The 18,498-nt window shown below is 39.9% G+C and overlaps 1 long non-coding RNA gene across 1 annotated transcript; it reads right to left on the reverse strand.

The window, feature by feature from the left end:
• Positions 1-8,413: 8,413 nt before the first annotated feature.
• LOC131234736 (uncharacterized) lies at positions 8,414-9,144 on the reverse strand. Its single transcript, XR_009165765.1, has 2 exons — positions 8,897-9,144; positions 8,414-8,802 (listed from the first exon to the last, which is right to left on the reverse strand). It is a non-coding gene; the product is annotated as an uncharacterized LOC131234736 (long non-coding RNA).
• Between the last annotated feature and the right edge of the window lie 9,354 nt (positions 9,145-18,498).

Below are 18,498 nucleotides of genomic sequence, written 5' to 3' on the forward strand. Positions count from 1 at the left end.
AACCCTGAGTTCTAGTTGGGTTGGGTTGTCAAGGTCCTCAGGTTGGGTTCATGTTGAAAAAAGGCATCCTGCTTTGAACTCAGGTTGGGTTCGGGTTGAGCTAATTTGGGTCGGGCTGGGAGGAATCGCATTCGCTTGGGTCTGGTCAGGTTGGGTTGAGAGTCGAGTATAGAGGACCTTAGTCGGGTTGTTTACGGGCTGGGCACCTCAGGTCGGAATTCCGGTGAGGTTGGGTTGCTGGTTAGGTCCTCTTAAGGTTGGGTTGGGCTCGGGTTGAGAAAACAACCCAAGTTGCATCCCTAGCAGACATCTTCCCCCATATGTTACAGGTCAGTGGTCTATGTTGGGCGTGCCAGATCACCCATGCAATTACAGGGAAATGATATCATTGCGGATGGCACATGATTCCAAAGACGATCATAAGATTACACATGGTTCCAAAACCACTCCTGTTGGATGATCATAAGATTGCTTCTTCTGCCCTTTCCAAATCTTAGAGTTTACCATTGGCCATGTTTTGTTTTCTACCACAGGTTTGAAGGAAGGTCACTGGTTGGATGGCTTGGATCATACAATTAGAGTTGTACACAAGAACCCGAGTCCAGCAAGCTCGGCTTGGTTCGGCCAGCAGGCTACACCAGCTTGAACTCGGCTTGGCTTGGTCCAGGCTCGAGCCGAGCTTGAGCTCAATCTTTTGAGCTGAGTTTGAATTTGACCCTACAAGCTGAGTTCGAGATTAGATTCTAGGGTTTTTAATATAAATATTATAATATTTATAATATATAATATGTAATATATTTAAATATATAAATATTTATATTAAGTGAATCCGATCCGAGTTGAATCGATTCGAACAAGTCAAGTTCCAAGTCGAGTTCGGACTCAGACTTGAAATTTTTTTGAGATAAAAAAATCAGCTTGGTTCAGCTCGAACCAAGTAGAATGACTCTTTTTTGAGTCAAGTTGAGCAAGTTAACCGAGCAATCTCGGTTCAAGTACAGCTCTACATACAATTAGTGTGGCTTTTAAAACACTTTCCATCCAATGGTAGATAATGGATGGACCTCCTTGATTTATATGCATGTGTGCTGCGATGGGTCTAACATTTCCGAACAGGCTCTACATGTTATCATTTAGATTAATAATAGCTACCCTGAATTCTCGCCCAGTTAGTAAAAGAATTCAACCCTTTAAAAGGGCTAGGGAAGGTCCAAAAGAGGTAGCAATAAAAGATGTAAAAGGGTATGCTTCTATCATGTCTGGCTCTTGATAGGGTGGGATAGCAGAACATGATTAACGTAGCTGACTAAAAATTGGGAAACGGTGTAGATGATGATGATGATAGCTAACCCCATTTGGGTTTTTTAGCCTGGCCCAGTTTGGGCTGTGGGTGGACTGAAATATTGAGCCCGTGTGCCCGGACCTGAATTTTTGCCCATTGATTAATCAAGCGGCTCTATCTTTTTCTTGCCCTGGCCCATTAGGGTTAAAGACATTTACTTGATGAACAGCCCAAATCTTACTCCTAGGCCTAGGCCTTGGCTTGGCCAAAAAGCTTTGGCCTTGATTCAACAAGGCCTTGGCTAATAAAAAAGAAGGTGGTAAAATAAAGTTAAAATTAAAAATATACTGGTTTATTGAATTTATCTTTTTAGGTGGTTTCATTTTATTAAAGGCCAAAAAATAGGCGACTTTTCGTAAAAGTACCTTCAAGTTACTGTAGGCCACGCGTATAATTTATAAGCGCCTATTTATCAACCATCACACTATGAAGGAATCGAATCAAGTAGAGAATTGGGAATTACCAAAGGTTTGAGCTGTGTGGGGCCCACCAAGATGTGTAAATGCAAAATCTAACCCATCCATTAGTTGCGACCCCCCATGTTAGGTCCATCTCGCCCAAAATTCATCCTGATCTATAACCCATGTAGACTATACCCATGTTGTTTATATGCTAATCAAACCATTACTTAGGTTTGCCAGACAAGGATGAACAGACGAATAAAAACTCTTACAAAACACAGGAGGGCCACCACCTGAATATATAGGTTTTAAATGTGATTGTGTATTGCTCCGTGTTTTGGCTCACTTGAGTTTTGGATCAGATGATCCTTGGAATGTATAATGAAAATGAGAATTTAAACCAGATGCACGGTTTGGATTCGACGTAAACATCACGATTGGGCCTCACATGCATTGGTGTTTTAGAAAGCAGTGAACCAGGTCGTCAAGTAATTTTTTATGTTAGCAGAATATGGTGGGTCTCCTGATGAGTGGACTTGCCTATTTTTGGAGTAGGTGATCTTCCTGGGGAGGCCCACTGTTTGAAAGGCTCAGATGTACTCACCTAATACATTGGCACTTGTGAGAGCCGACGGATAGTTCTTCCTATTGGCGATACTCAACAATCCAAACTTAGGTTGTAGTACTTGTATTACCAAAAGCTCAAAGAAAAGGTGTATGCATTAGAGATTATAGAGGTATAGCATCTATTCAGTGGGAAATGTTACATCAGATATTAAACCAATGTGGACCGCCTGATGTGTGGATTAGCCTGACTTTTGAGCTAGGTGACTTAAAGGTGTGGCCAACCTTTTTCTCGGGATCAGATGCTGTAGGCCATGTGACAGATTATCACGCTTGCATTCGTTGCATTTGAAGCTAACCGGCATTGAGTTAGTGAACGTCCTAGTCTGGTAATACAAGGTACGACTATGTACTCTTTTGTTACTAGAAGCCGTACGACTTTATTTATAGAAGAGAGAAGCTTTGATGCTCTGGCAGAAAGTGATGGATGATACACAGGCTACATAGAAATTACAGTGTACTAGTAATTCAAATTAAACTGTCAAAGAAATGGGTTCCACTTCAAAGTTTTTATGAACCAAAAATTATGCTTATTTGATTATTTGTGGACATTTATTTAACGGTTCAAGTTGAAAAATATCCAATGGTCCATGATTTAGAGATAGGATCGTTCAACAGATCTGATTTTTGGGACCGTGACTGAGGCAGTCAGTTCCTCCATTTAGCCTGTTTGATTTGAATGAATTTATGCCAAGTGTATGATTTTTGAGTGCCAGAGTGTCATGCATCATACCCCGCAAGAATATCAAATAACTCCCTTTGCAGGATTTGAGTGGGGCACGTGTTGGTGTAAGAGATGAGTCCCCTGCAAAGTACGTTTAAAAGTTGTTTGATGCTTGCACATCTAACAACAACACATTGACCGAACCCAGCCGAACGTGGCACAATCAAATTCCAACATGTCATGTCACTAGGAATATTCCTAGTGACTTAATACGGGCAATAGATGCCTATTACATGTGGTGCGAAGTTAGGTGGGGGCTATCATGATATTTGTGATAACTCCACCTTGACCATCCATTTTTCCACCTTATATTAGAGCATGAGTCCAAAAAATGAAGTAGATCTATGATTCAAGTGGGCCACACAATAAGAAACGGTGGGATTGAATGCCTGCCGCTAAAACATTTGTGAGGCTACAGAAGTTCTTTTTAACGGTTTGAATGGCAGATAAACATCATTTGGCCCACTTGAATTTTGGATACGTCTCATTTTGGGGCTCATACCTTAACAAGCTAGAGCAGATGGCTGGTGTGGATTTCTCACAAAAATCATCGGTGGGCCACGCCTGGCTTCCACCACATAAACTTGATGTGGGTGGGTAGTGGCCGGTTGGGTACTGTGGGGCTATTGGGATGTACTTGTCTTATCCGCGCCGTCCATCATTTTAACGATCTTATTTTTAAGGGCATGACTCAAAATTTAAGCATGTCCAAAATTCAAGTGGACCCCATCACAGGAAACAGTGTTAATTGAATGCCTATCCCTGAAAGCATCTCAGGTTCGCAGAAGCTTTGAATCAAGATGATATTTGTATTTTCCATTAATTCATGTCTTAATGACCTATGAAGGTTTCAACGGTGATGACAAATAAATATCACTGTGAGCCCCTATGAAGGTTTCAACGGTATACATCAATATCCCCACCGTTTCCTGCCATGTGGTTCACTTAAACTTTGGATGTTCTTTAATTTTTTTTTAATACCCTAAAATGTGCTGCTAAAACGGATGAACGGCTTGGATAAGGCAGATATTTCATGGTAGGCCCAACAGAGTTTACTCCCTACGCTGCACCGTACTAAAATACTCATCACGCAGTCAGCTTTCGTCGGTCGCAGGCAATCCGCATCCCCAGGCATTGGGCTTCCCGATGGAAAATGTTAATTGGGCTGTCAGAATCTCACAACAACGATGCGACGGTTATTTATTGCATACGCGGTTTGACTAGGGGCCTGCGTAAAAGATCCGTGGGCCTATAGATGACATACGAGTTTTATCCGCTCCGTTCGTGTATTTTCGAGAATGAGCTCAAAAATTAGTTAAATAGACTCTTTGGTGCACCACATCAGAGGAAACATTTAAGATTGACCACTCACCCTTGAAAACTTTTTGGAGCAACTGAAGTTTTGGATATTATATTTGTGTTTTACCTTCGTTCAAGACTGTATAACATTAGGAATAGGTAGGATGGCTGACAAACATGATGGTAGATCCTGGGAAGCTTTTAATGGTAAAAGTTGAATCAGCATGGTTTATATGTGGTTTGAGTATGCTGTTTGGTTTCCTAATTTCAGTGGTTGTTGAAGTTAAATGGGTAACTGAATAATGGGGCAGATCTAAAGCTCAAGTTGACCACGGTGTAGGAAGCAATAGGAATTGCTCTATGACCTTATGACCAGGTTAGATGACAAATAAACATCAATGTGAGCCTTAGGGAGAAAATAGCTTTCAGCAGTTAATGTCTTTACAATCATTATTTCTTTAGGTGTGGCCCACTCAACGTTGAAATTTGTTTCAATTTTTGACTCCTACCCTAAAATTTGTTGTTAAAATAGTTGGATGGTGTGGATAAGTCGATAATAACGTAGTGCCGGTAGACCCATTTTCATGTCATACAGATCTACCCTCAGAAGAGGCGGAGACACGAGATAAAAGAGGGGGGAAAATAGCTGAATAGCAGGGATTAAACACATACATCATGGTGGGGCCAACGATACTTTGACAGCATCCAGTTGGCTGGTGTTGTCACTAGCCAAACCGCGTGCCTTCGAAAGCTACTGGCTTGATTTTCGCACCATCTAATCAACACGGTGGGATCCAGCTTTTGCATGTAGTGACCCATTGACGAAATACAAGGACTGCAACTTTGTCCTTTACGGGTGCAATGGGTCTGTTAGATAACAGATAGCAATGCCTTTTGATAGCCCGCATGGTTTCACAACAAGATGTAGCCCACTTCATCGTAGCCTTTGTTTTATGCATTTTTTATTTTTCTTCTCAAGAATGAAATGCACCGCCACGATGGATGGGTCAAGCACCAGCTATTATAAATTATTGATTATTTGTGTTAAATAATGCTTGTTGATCTTTAGTGGATAATCAGTCGTTAAACTTTTACCAAGTAATTATAAAAATAAAGCTAATTTTAAATAAATGAAACAATACTAAGATAATACTGATTAAGATGATGTTTTATACCGGGTGTTTAAAAAAATTGTTGTGATCAAAACTTAAGGTTTTTCCTCATTTTTTTTATATTTCATTTATGGAAAGACCATTGGGTCCAAAGATTGTTGTAATTTTATTTAATAGAATGAGAAAAGTGACCCAAGACCAAATGAAGAGTTCAGATTGATTAATCTATCCACATCTCCTATGCAATTAGGTGCATTGTTAGCTATAGTGTTGTGGAGGAGCACTATGTGTATTTGCATTGTGTATGACGAAATAGTTACTTGAAACTATGCTTATGTAGAGCCCAATCCAAGCAAGCGCATGCACGCGCGCGCACACAAATACACACACACACACACACACACACACACACACGCATATATGACTTGAAAATCGAGTCATATCACTCTTCACTTGACCTGAGTGTATATAAAACAAATGGATGGCTAGAAGAAATATTTTGACAAGTGGATTGGGTAATCTTTGGATACATGGGCAATTAAAGGTGTGGTCATATGGTAGACAATAATGAGGCCTTTTTTAGTAATAAAAATGGTTTAACATGCATTTTCGTGGGTGGTAGGTTAGGATGATTTGATCAATGTGATTTTTTAAGAGGGATGAACAAGCAAATATAGGCTACATACAATGGACAATTTAGATAAATGGTTTGACCTTTTCATTGTTGTCAAATGGTAAGCCTTGTTGTAATTAATTGGGTCCGCTAAATGAATCATGTTCGGTCATTCCATTCTATCATAGGTTAGACCTTCAGTTATAAATCATTTATTCCCCATTTATTTTTTGGATGCTTAGGATCTTCATGTATAAGTAATTTTTTTCAGGGAAGGGCAGCTAAAGGTAGGACCTAGATGATAGATGACAATCATGCATCTTTCTACCATAAGAATATGGGTAGTCTATTTTCTAACTATTGATCATGTGGTAAGGATGACCCGATGGAAATGACCATTAAGAAATGATGGATAATCAAAAGTGAGCGGCACATAATAAACAGAGTTGTACACAAGCCAAGCTAGCTTGAAATGCTTGCTCAACTTAGCTCGATCTAGCTCGGCTTGAATGACGACTCAAGACAAGCCAAGCTTCATATAATCTAGCTCATTTTGAAAATGAGCTGAAGTTGAGCATAGTGGAGCTTGACTCGGCTCGACTCAACTCGATCAAAGCTCGAGCTTAGCTTGACTCGAATATTATATATATTGAATACTTGATTTGGTGGTGGGTTGGGTTGGGTTGGGTGTGGGTGCTCGATATAATTGGGTTAGGTGCTAGGTTGGGTTGGGTGGGTGCTAGCAGATGGGTTGGGTTGGGTCGGGTTGGGTGTTGGGTAGAGCTGGATTAGGATTAGGGTTGGGTTAGATGTTGACTCGACTCGAGTCAAGCTCACCTTGAGCTTGCCTCGAAAGGTTTGACAAACAAGCCAAGCTCTAATGATAAGCTTGAGGCTGACCTCGAGCTCAAGGAGAACACAGATGAGTCAAGTCACCTAGGTCCTTACTCTTGCTCGGGTGGTAGACTTTCAGGAGTTTCAACATCGGCTCAAGGGTTTGAGTACCCGTAGGTGGTGAAATTCCACTAAGGCGTGAGTGTGCGTGCATTAGGGATAAAAAACAAAAAAGCTTGGCTCACCTTTACTTGACTCGGCTCTACTCGATGTGCAACCCTAATAATAAGTGATGAAGATCACATCGAACCTCTTTTCTTGTTTAATAAATATAGACATGGTTAAAATCATCATATCCAAGTGAGTTTTAAGAGGAATGTGCAATAAAAAGTTGGATGCGAGATGAATAGCCACGATCAATGGAAAACATTTTCAATAACCTAAAATAGGCATTGATTTGTGGCCTAAACTTTTCACCGTCCATGAACCATGTTACCTACTTGATAAATGGCTTAGATGAAACGATAGATATGTGGCACACATTCTTTTTCCCAAATCTCAAGGCCACTTATTGTAGAGTGACCTACACATCATGTGGCCCACATATTAAATGGCTTCAATCTGTCACACAAGTTCACCTGTGAAAATGGCAAGCCCTAAATTTTAAAATGGTCCATGCATCAAGTGCCCTACTAGATGAATGAACACGATACATTACACATGTAGCCCTTAGTCTCGTGTATCCATACTAAAATTTAATTATAGACATTTCCCAGCATATCTCTATACTACTAACTAAACAAATTCCATACATTCCCTAGAATATATGATGGTGTGCGATGTGGATTCATGGTTATATGAGGTCGAGTTGTGTGGCCCGACTGTGATGTGTGTAACATCTACACTATGCATTTGATGGGTCCCCTTTAGGTTATATATAGAGAGAGATACAAATTTCCTGAATAACCAAACATACCCTAAATCATTAAATGGCACAATAGCTGTTTGAAGCATTTTTCATCCATTATTTTCTTATAATAGCTGCTGTTAGTCATAATATGCCTATATGTGTGAATGAGAGAGAGGTCCACATATTATTCAAATTTATCCATTCAAGCAAGCATTAAAAAGAAGAGAAATGCTCCAGTGCTCTCAAGAGCACTATAAGTTGTAGTGCTCCTAGTTGCACCAGTTCAGTTAGAAGATCCAATTGATTGTTCTGAACCACCCATTAAGTCCACCATGCGTTTCTCAGGATCCACACAAAAATTGCACTGATCGGATGATCCAATCCATCCTTTATTTGGCCTTACTTTCTGTAGCCATCCCTTTTTTCCAAGTCATGGATGGGATGGCTAGGATTGCCTAACGAAAGTGATTCTTCAGAATCATAAGCAATCCATGATAGAGTCTAACAAATAGATGGATCAAGATTTTGATTGGACCTATTTTGTGTAAATGATCTTGACTATCCATATTAAAGATCATTGATCATTGCTAATATTTTGTCAGATTGATGTGATGCTTTCATGGCTGCCCATGAAATTTTCTTTGGACCTAATGAATGGTCTAGATCACTAGTGTGTAGAAAATTCTATACTAACCATCACACATCATGTTGTTACACCAAGTTGAAGATTTTTCTTCAGAGTAGGTGGCTTACAAGAAAGAAAGGAAAATGGCACTGTGAACTAAAACACCTTGAAAAATCGCTCCATCCATCGATCACGAAACGTGGAAATGGGCCCTTAATCTCCATATTGATGGGGCAATTCAAGCACCACAGGCCGCGCCGCACCCGGCAGCGCATCCGCCGCCATCAGCCGCTGAGGCTTTGTCTTTTGAGAAGCCATCTGCACAAGAGAAGATGATGGCAAACATCAGAAAGAGTGTCACTAGAGCCACCCACAAGAGCAGAGAAGCACCATTCCCACCCCCCATCATCACCTCCTCTTTCCATTCCTTAACCATCTCTCTCTCTCTCTCTCTCTCTCTCAAACCTCTTTCAGACCTTAAATGCTTCTTATCCTAGATTCTTTGCAATTCACTTCCACAAGACTCTCTCTCTCTCTCTCTCTCTCTCTCTCTCCAACTTTTGAATTCTGATATTTGAATGGGCAAGCATATGGAGAAGTCAACACCACTAGGAAGATGGTGGGCCCTACAATGGGTGGTAGACCACACCTTTCTATTTTTGTCAAATGTGACTCATCTTTGTCTTTGTCCAAAGGCTATCTATCTATAACAAGCAATTCTATTGGTAGCCGGCGTGGATCCCCGACTTTGGGGCCCACTTTGATGTATTTGCTTACATCCACACCGTGAATCTGTTTTTAAAAATAAATTTATGGCATGATGCAAAAACTGAATCAGGTCCAAATCTTAGATGGACCACACCACAGGAATCAGTGTTGATTGAATAAACGCCATTAAAAACACCTTGGGGGCCACAGGAATGTTTATTTGCCATCCAATAATTTGATGACGTCACAAAGACGTATATTAAGGGATCACGCAAATATCATCTTGAGCCAAAACTTTAGTGGCTCACAAGAAGTTTTTAATGGTCAGTCACCACTCTTTCCCTTGGTGTGGTTCACCAGAGATTTAGATCTTCTTCATGTTTTTAAAATTTAACTAAAATGAATTGTCAAAACGAATGAACGGTTCGGATGCAATGAAGATACATCACGGTTGGCCCCACATTCATTGATCCACCTAGATAAGTGGATCCCTGATTCACCGAAGTTGTGCCCCTATCAGCTCTAGATCTCCCACATCATGGATACCCCTTGTTTCAAAATATCCCTATGGGTGCTAACAAAGGGAGTACTGTAACCTGATGGGCAGGTGCATCTAAATCCTTATTTGTTAGAATTAAGACTTACCAAATGAATGGATCTGATGATCAGTTGGGGAAGCTGGTGAGGCCCATGGCTTGCAATTTCCTGTAGCCCTCCTGAACTGGACATGACTTTGGTACAACCTGGTTGGGACTATAAGAATGGCAATCGTCTGTGATCCTAAGGTCGGTAACGTCTGTGTGATATCCATGTGGTTAATGAATTGAACCAACTTTGGCTGATTTTTTAGATAACAAATTTATAATTGAAGTATAATACAACACAAGAAAGAATGAAAATAATAATAAATACCTACAAAATCTTCTCTGCGGCAACAATAATTTTGGATCATGATGGTATTTGGGTCGTCCATTCATCCCAGTCAGAATCACCTTCTGAACATGTTGGATGCCATATAAACATCACAGCGGGTACAAAAATATATCAAAGGTGGGCATTCCTGCTATTTCTTGTGGTATGGCCCACTTGAATTTTAGATCTGCCTCATTTTCATCATATCCTAAATGAGCTGTCCAATCTAATGAACGGAGTAGATATAACACGCATCACGTTGGGCCCCACTAAGCTTCGGTTAAAGGGAAGTCCTGCTGCATTAATTAATTCTTTGTGGAGCACCAACAGTAGGCCTGCAGACTACATTTTACCATGATCCCATGAACTACTGAACCAGTCCATAAAAGATCCTAAACTTTTATCTAGATTTTTATTGATTGAATGGACTTCTCAGCATAGGGTGAAGTGGATGATACACAGCCATATATAAATTAGTAGGAAATTGCATACGTGGCATACAATTAGTTCAAATTAAACTGTCCAATTATGAGCTCCTAGTTTAGATGTATCGATCATGGCCAAAGATTATAATTATCTAATTATCTAACCATCAGATTGGTGGACTTTTATTGGACGGTTAAAAATGAAAAATAACTAGTGGTCCAATTTCACCAAACGTGTCCACGATGGGAGGTGATGATTTTTCAAGCAATCTAATATGTGGACTGAGACTTAGTGACAGTGGGCTCCACATTAGTTTAATACATGCCACGTGTACAATTTCTGAGTGCATGAGTATTAAGCATCATCCTCAGTATCAAATCACTCATCCAAAAGTGATCGCAGGAGGGCCTTCTCCCACTAGTTATTGGGCCATCAATGTGAAATCAGCATGATCTGAATCGTCCTCTTTGTAGATCTTACTGTGAAAATAGAACTTATTGAATGATCGTATCCATCCAAAAAAGTGGCCAGCTGATGATACGCTTGCAATTCATTTTAATTGCACTATGAATGCTATTAGGAGGCTATGACTTCTCTACCGATGATTTCCCACAGATCAGATCATCCTAATATCATGTAGAATTAGGTGGTCCAATTACATGGTCTCTGATTCCACTTATTTAAAATTTCAATGGGCCACTTTTCTTCCAGTGGATTATGAGAATAGTCAAAGGATGACTTGGGCCTCTCCAATCTTATCCTTAGAGTTAGAGAGGATAAGTGAGGTTTGCTACGGTACATACGTACATACTGTAGCCAGATACATGGGGGGCATCCAATATTAGATCGTGGTCATTTTCAATGATCCGGACCGTTTATTTAATGTGGTTTACTGTGGATGGAGTATCATATGAAAAAGATTGAAATATTTCAACATTTGAGTATGCAAAAAGCTTAGAATACTTTCTATGTTCAAAGGACATGAGTCAAACGATGAAAAGAGTGACGTGTTTCAATTCAAAGATTTTATTTTATTTTATTGTTGTTAGTCCCCATTCAAGGTATGTCACATTATATAAACGGATTGAATTGTCAAAATATGACTCACAAAAGGGCGATGTATACTATATCATTACGATCGGTATGTATTATAATATTATTTATAGGAACGAATTACTTGGTTATCGGCTTGCGTAAATGGAGTGGACCCTGCTTTAATAATTCGTGAATGGTTGAATATGGACCGTTGGTGCATTTCTCATTTTCGCCATGGATCCCTCGAAGATATTTACAAGGGAAGCGGATTGCGTGGTGTGCCACACACCACCCACCTCGATGGTGTGTTGACGTCACCATGTAATGGGGGGCCACCATGATGTACGTGTCATATCCATACCGTCCATCCATTTTATAAGATATTTCGGACGCGGATTGCGTCCTAACCCCGCCCGGACGGTACTCTGTTTGGGTAGGACTCTGTGGGGCCCACCGTGATGTTAATGATTTATCCACGCCGTTCAGTTCATCGTTTTTCTCTGAGCATTTTAAAATTTGATCTAAAAAGTGAGAAAGTTACGGGTCTTAATTGGACCACAAAGTGGGGATTGAACATCCACCGTTAAAAACTTCCTTGGAGCTGGAGAAGTTTCAGATCAAGCCGATATTTGTTTTTTTCACTTCGTCCACGTCTACATGAAATTTTGAATAGTTTGAATGGTAAAACGACATCACGGTGGCCCCTAAAAAGATTTCAACGGTGGGTGTCATTATCACTGCAGCTTTCGTTGGTGTGGTCCACTAGACTTGTGTACCTGCTTCATTTTTATGATCATACCTTAAAACAATCTAAGAAAATCTTGAATGGCCTGGATAAAACACTTACATCATAGTGGTCCCCACAGAGCCCTGCTCGGACGAATTACTGTCCGAGAGGAGTAGGACGCAATCCGCATCCGATATTTCAAGGTGTGACCTAAAAAATGAGGCAGAACAAGGGCTCAAGTGGAGCATACAATATAAAGCGGTGGGGCATCACAATATAAAGTGGTGGGCGTCGAACACTTGTCATTGAAAACTTCCCAAGGGTATGAAAGTTTTAGATCAAACTAATATTTGTGTTTTCCCTTCATCCAGGTATATGCATGTGACCTCATGAATGGGTAGGATGGAAAACAAACATGATGGTGAGCCTTGGAAATGTTTTAATGGTGGGCATCATTATTTCCAATCCTTTATATAGTCCACTTGAGCTTTGTATCTGCGTCATTTTTTGGTTCACACCTTAAAATGATATTGAAAAATGGATGGACAGTATGGATATAACAATTACATCAGGGTGGTCTCACAAAATATGATGACGTCAAGACACCATTGAGGTTGGCACACCATGCCATCCGCTTCTATTTACAAGCCAACCCGAGAGAAACTAGAGGAAAGAAGATGAAAAGGTTGAAAGAAACAGATGCAGGGAAATCTGATTTTTTACTCTTTTTTTTTCTTTTCTTAGAGATAAGGGAGATTTATACACATTAAGAGTGGTTGTGAGTAGCACAACTTACAAGAGAGACTAGTTACATATGGCATAATTAAGTATTTGATGAGAGTTCCAAAAACCCTTCAATATTCATTTCCAGTTGGGGCGAAGATGTTAACAGCGCCTAACTTACAAAATGAACTTTGAAATCTTAGTTTTCTAACAACTGTTGTAAAGCAGTTAGATAGTTGGTTCTCAGCTTGTACAAATGGAGCAGAAATAATCTTAGCCTGAATCTTCTCCCTGAAAAAAATGATAATTTATTTCAACGTGCTTTTTTTTTTTTTGGAAATATATGATTGGTTGCAATATGAATAGATTCTATTTATCACAAAATAAATTAATAAGATTTTTATCTTGAGACTTGATTATCTTTAAGTAAACCTTGCATTTAGATAAGTTTATATGTAGCTGATGCATTTGCTTTATATTTCTCTTCTACGCTATATAGTGCAACACTACATTATTTTTATTTTTTTCTACGTAACTAAATTATTACCAACAAAGGTATATATATCAGTTAAGGATAACCCATAAATTTTGGATTTTACTACACTTCATTAATGCTCCTGATCTAAGAGAATCCTTTAGAAACCTAAGGATTCGATTTACAGCTTCTATACGGAGAGAAGTGTAGACACTCCATCCCATGCCGACAAGTTGATTAGGTTGGATTAAGACAACGCTTTCAAAGCCTAAACTACATTCTAAACCTAAATCCAGTCCTAAACCTAAACCCTAACCTAGTCAAGTAACCCAACCAGCTCACCCAGTCAATCCACATGGTTAAATCAAGCCCAAAACCAATACAAGGTTAAACCTAAGACCAAGTCTGAGGCGCCCACCTGCCAAAGCAGAGGGATTGTTATGGCTCGAGCGATGCCCTAGCCGTCACTTGCCACGTGGCAAACCCCTACCTTGGCTTGTGAGGCCTCTCTTGGTTCGAGGTGCAAGCATGTGGAGAAGTGAAACTAAAATATCAATAAATAAAATAAAAAACTTTAAAAAAAAAAATCAAATATTTCAATTCTTCAAAAATCTAAAACATCATAAAATCTTTCAAAACCTGCATGCAATAATGTGCCGAGTTCGTTTGTTGTTACACCTAAGGTAGAAGTTGACTCATTCGATTTTGATATCAAGTTAGACTTCAAACTCATGGGTCTGGACAAGGTCTAGGATGTGGAAGATGACGACCCGACTCCTAAGCTAGAGAATCTCCTCAAAAATTTCAAAACTAAGGCTAATGTTGTCACATATAACTTTGAGATCATAAACCTGGGAACCCCTGCAGTTCCTCGACAAGTTCGTATTGAAAAATCTGAATACAAGCAGAAAATGATAGACTTCTTAACTTCAAGGCTGTCCGACCTTACATTCTCATACGAAAATATGCTTATGCTCGATGAAAAACTCGTTATGCACCATTTGCCAACAAAATGAGAAATGAAGTTGGTTAAGGAAAAGTTGAGAAGGATGAAGCCAAAATGGGCCCTGAAAGTCCAAGAAAAGGTCATCAAGCAATATAATGCGGGACTCTCGGTAGTCGCCAACTTCCTGAATGGCTCGCCAACAAATGCCGGTACCAAAGAAGGATATCAATATTCGAATGTGTATCGACTTCTGAGACCTCAACAAAGCTAGTCCTAAAGATGACTTACCCCTACCGTACATCGACACTTTGGTTGATAACACCGCAGGATATAAGATCTTCTCGTTCATGTATGGCTTCTCCAGATACAACTAGATCAAGATGGTCGTAGAAGACCGAGAGATGGCTTCATTTATCACACCGCAGGAACATTCTACTATAGGGTTTTGCGTTCGGTCTGAAGAACATAGGAGCTACATATCAGCAAGAAATGACAGTCTTATTCCATGACATGATAAATAAGAAAATATGATCATCAAATCTCGCACGATTGAAGAACACTTCGAAGACTTGAAGAAGCTCTTCAATACGTTGGAAAAGTTTAAGCTTCACCTTGACCCACAAAATATGTTTTTGATGCAATCAGAGGCAAACTTCTTAGCTTCATAGTAGGTAAGAAGGGCATTAAAGTTAATGAAACAAAGATGGAAGCCATCATCGGGAGTGAAGAACAAATTTGGGGCTTCCTCGGTATAATCCAATACACCAGCCACTTCATCATGCAACTCACTACTATCTACAAGCTAATATTTTAGCTCCTTCGGAAGAATTTTTGGATGACCCTTACTACTATACATGTCAAGCTGCATTCGACAAAATCAATAGATATTTGATGAACCTACCATTTCCAGTGCTACCAACTCCAAGATGATCCTTACTACTATACATCTTGGTAGCAACAAGTGCAATTAGGTATGTCCTTGGTCAACATGATGAAACAGGAAGGAACAAGCAATGTATTATCTGAGCCGTAAGTTCATCGACTACGAGACCTGATATTTAATGCTTGGGAAGATGTGTCTCTCCCTAGTTTAGGCAACTCAGCAACTCCGACAATACATGATCATACTCCCTATCTTTCTCCTAGCTTGCATGGACCCGCTCAAGTACCTGTTTGAGAAGCCAACACCTACTGGAAGGATATCAAAGTGACGACTACTTTTGCCTGAGTTTAACATCACTTAGGTAACCCATAAAACAATCAAGGGACAAACACTAGCCAACTATCTAGCCACCCATTCCTTGCCCAATTACTAGATGTTGAATCCCTTCTCCCCTGATGAGGATCCCCTCCTCATTAAGAAAAAGGAAGAAAAGAAGACAAGAGAATGGATGCTCTTCTTTGATGGTGCAAAAAACTCCAAGGAAAGTGGGAATGGAGCCATCCTCTACTTCTCTAATGATGCCCTTATCCAAATCTCAAGGCCACTAGCATTCAGTTGCACCAACTGCGTGGAAAGATATGAAGCTTACATTGTTGGTATGAAGGAAGCTATAATCTTGAGCGTCAAGAAGCTACGAGTGTTCGAAGACTCGCAACTTATTATCAACTAGACCAATGGTGACTAAAAAACTAAAGAAGAAAAGTTGACATCATATCACGTATGTCTCAAAAATCTGGTCGAATAATTCAAATAAATCACCTTCTTATACATCCCACAAGCTAAGAATCAGTTCGTAGACGCCCTTATGACCCTATCTTCAATGCTAGAGATCCCTAAGGGAGCTTCTGAATGGGAGTTCAAAGTCAAAGTATAAAATGAACTTGCCTTTTGACTACAAATTGAAGAGGATGAAACCCCTCCTAAAAACAAAATTTGGTGTGCTGTTATTAAGCGATACCTAGAAAGCTAGGAATACTCAAAACAAGCGACAAGGATAGACCGTTGAACCATCCAACATTTGGTATGACAGCTCACTATCAACAATGAAGTTCTATACAAGCAATCATTCAATTAAGTCCTTTAGCGCGTGGCTAAAATCGAAAACCTTGAAAGAAATCCATGATGTAGTATGTGACTCGTATATGAACAGGCACATAATTACAAAGAAGATTCTACGACTTGGCTAAATTGGCTAACCGTGGAGACAAAATATTGCCAGCGTGTTAAGACATGCTTCAAGTGTCAGGAAAATGCAAATTAAATCCATGCCCCTGCTTTTGAACTATACAATCTGACCTCACCCTGACCCTTCTCTATGTGAGGACTCTATATCATTAGGAAGGTGAACCCGAAGGCTTCAAACGGTCACAAGTACATACTTGTGGTAGTCGACTACTTCACCGACAACGGGTCACCCTTCGTCAACAAGAAGATGAAAGACTTCTTTGAAAGGTTCAAAATTCAACGCCATCAGTCAAGGCCATACCGTCCTCAAATGAATGGAGGGGTTGAAGCTGGCAACAAGACATTAGTTAGAATACTCGAGAAGATGGTTAAGACACATTGAGATTGATTGGAGATACTTTCATATGCACTCTAGACTTATTATATATCTATATGATATACTACAAGTGCAAATCCTTTCGAGCTTACATACAGAATGGATATAGTTTTACCAGTCGAGGTAGAGATCCCATCACTATGAGTATTATTGGAAAGCGAAGTCGATGAAGGGGAATGACAAATGAGTTATATATGATTAGTTGCATCTCGCAAATGAAAAGTGCATGTGTGCTCCAAGCCACTCCCAATGCTAGTAGAGGAGGATCGCTCGGGCTTACAACAAAAGAGTTTGAAAAATAAACTTCAAGGCAGATAACATGGTCATGAAGTACATTCTACCATCGCACCTACTAAATCTCCAATAAAGTTTAAACCCCCATGGGAAGGATCATTGATCATATGAGAAGTTCATCTGGAAATACTGTACATCTTACCAACATGAAGAAATATGATCTTCCACAACCTATTAATGCTGACAACTTGAGCGGTTCCCATTCACCATGTATGTGACACTTGTCAAATTCGTGTCATGTTTCAATGATCCAATCCGTTTATATGGTGGGACACATCGTACATTAAAAAAATAAAAATAAAAATCCTATACCAAACCATTGATCATTTAAAAAATTTGTTCTTATAGGAAGTGGGTTAAGAGTCCAAAAGTTCAACATACCGTTTGGTCAGGTTTGGGATCTTCAAAATCAACCTGCCCCAACTTGAATTGGACAAAATATTCATACTGGTCAATTGTACATAAATATTTAAATTAGTCCATTTTGGACCACCCTAAAATGATCTTCACCAGACCTGATGCAGACCCAGGAAAGCAATTATTTACAAGTCTAGGACATGTGAAATTAGAAAATCTTCCCTAATTAATTTAATCAGGAAAACACATAATTGGAATACTATTAAGTAGTAATTAATATCCGGATGTAAACTTAAGCATACCACCACAATGCCATAGGCAGAAGCTTTCTGGCCCCCATGAAGTCAATGGGGTTGTCAATGAGCCAGGTTAGGGCCCGGTCGGGCTTTATCCAAACTGGGCCCACATTGTACAACCCAAGCCCGAGTCCAGCCAGGGTCTGTGATGGGCTAGCACGGACCTATTTAAGGTCGCCGCTGCAGCGGCCACAAGGTCCTCTATTTGATCCAATGGGCAAGAATGGCGTTAGATTTGAGACGGATTCGGCAAAAAATTTGACAGTTTAGCTAGAGCCATGATTGGAAGAGCATCTAAATATGAGAGAAAAGAAATATGTGGGGCATGAGTTGGAGCTTGGAAGATTTGGGGGCATGGATTGGAGGTTAGAAAATGAGGGTAGTCCAACCCAGCCCATTTAATAATTAAGCTTGAGCTTTAAGCTCAAAACCAATCCTCGGGCTTGAAATGCAGCCCAACCCCGGCCTGAGGTATGCTAGGGCTAGTGCTAGATTGGACAGCCCAGCCCATTTATAGCTCAGAAAATTGGAAAAAAAAATGGGCAGGAAACACCATGAGTTGAAACCTTCTTGAAGCCCACCGTGATGTTTATATGCCATCCAAACCGTTC

This window comes from Magnolia sinica, chromosome 19 (genome assembly GCF_029962835.1).
Source record: "Magnolia sinica isolate HGM2019 chromosome 19, MsV1, whole genome shotgun sequence".
NCBI classification, from domain to species: Eukaryota; Viridiplantae; Streptophyta; class Magnoliopsida; order Magnoliales; family Magnoliaceae; genus Magnolia; species Magnolia sinica.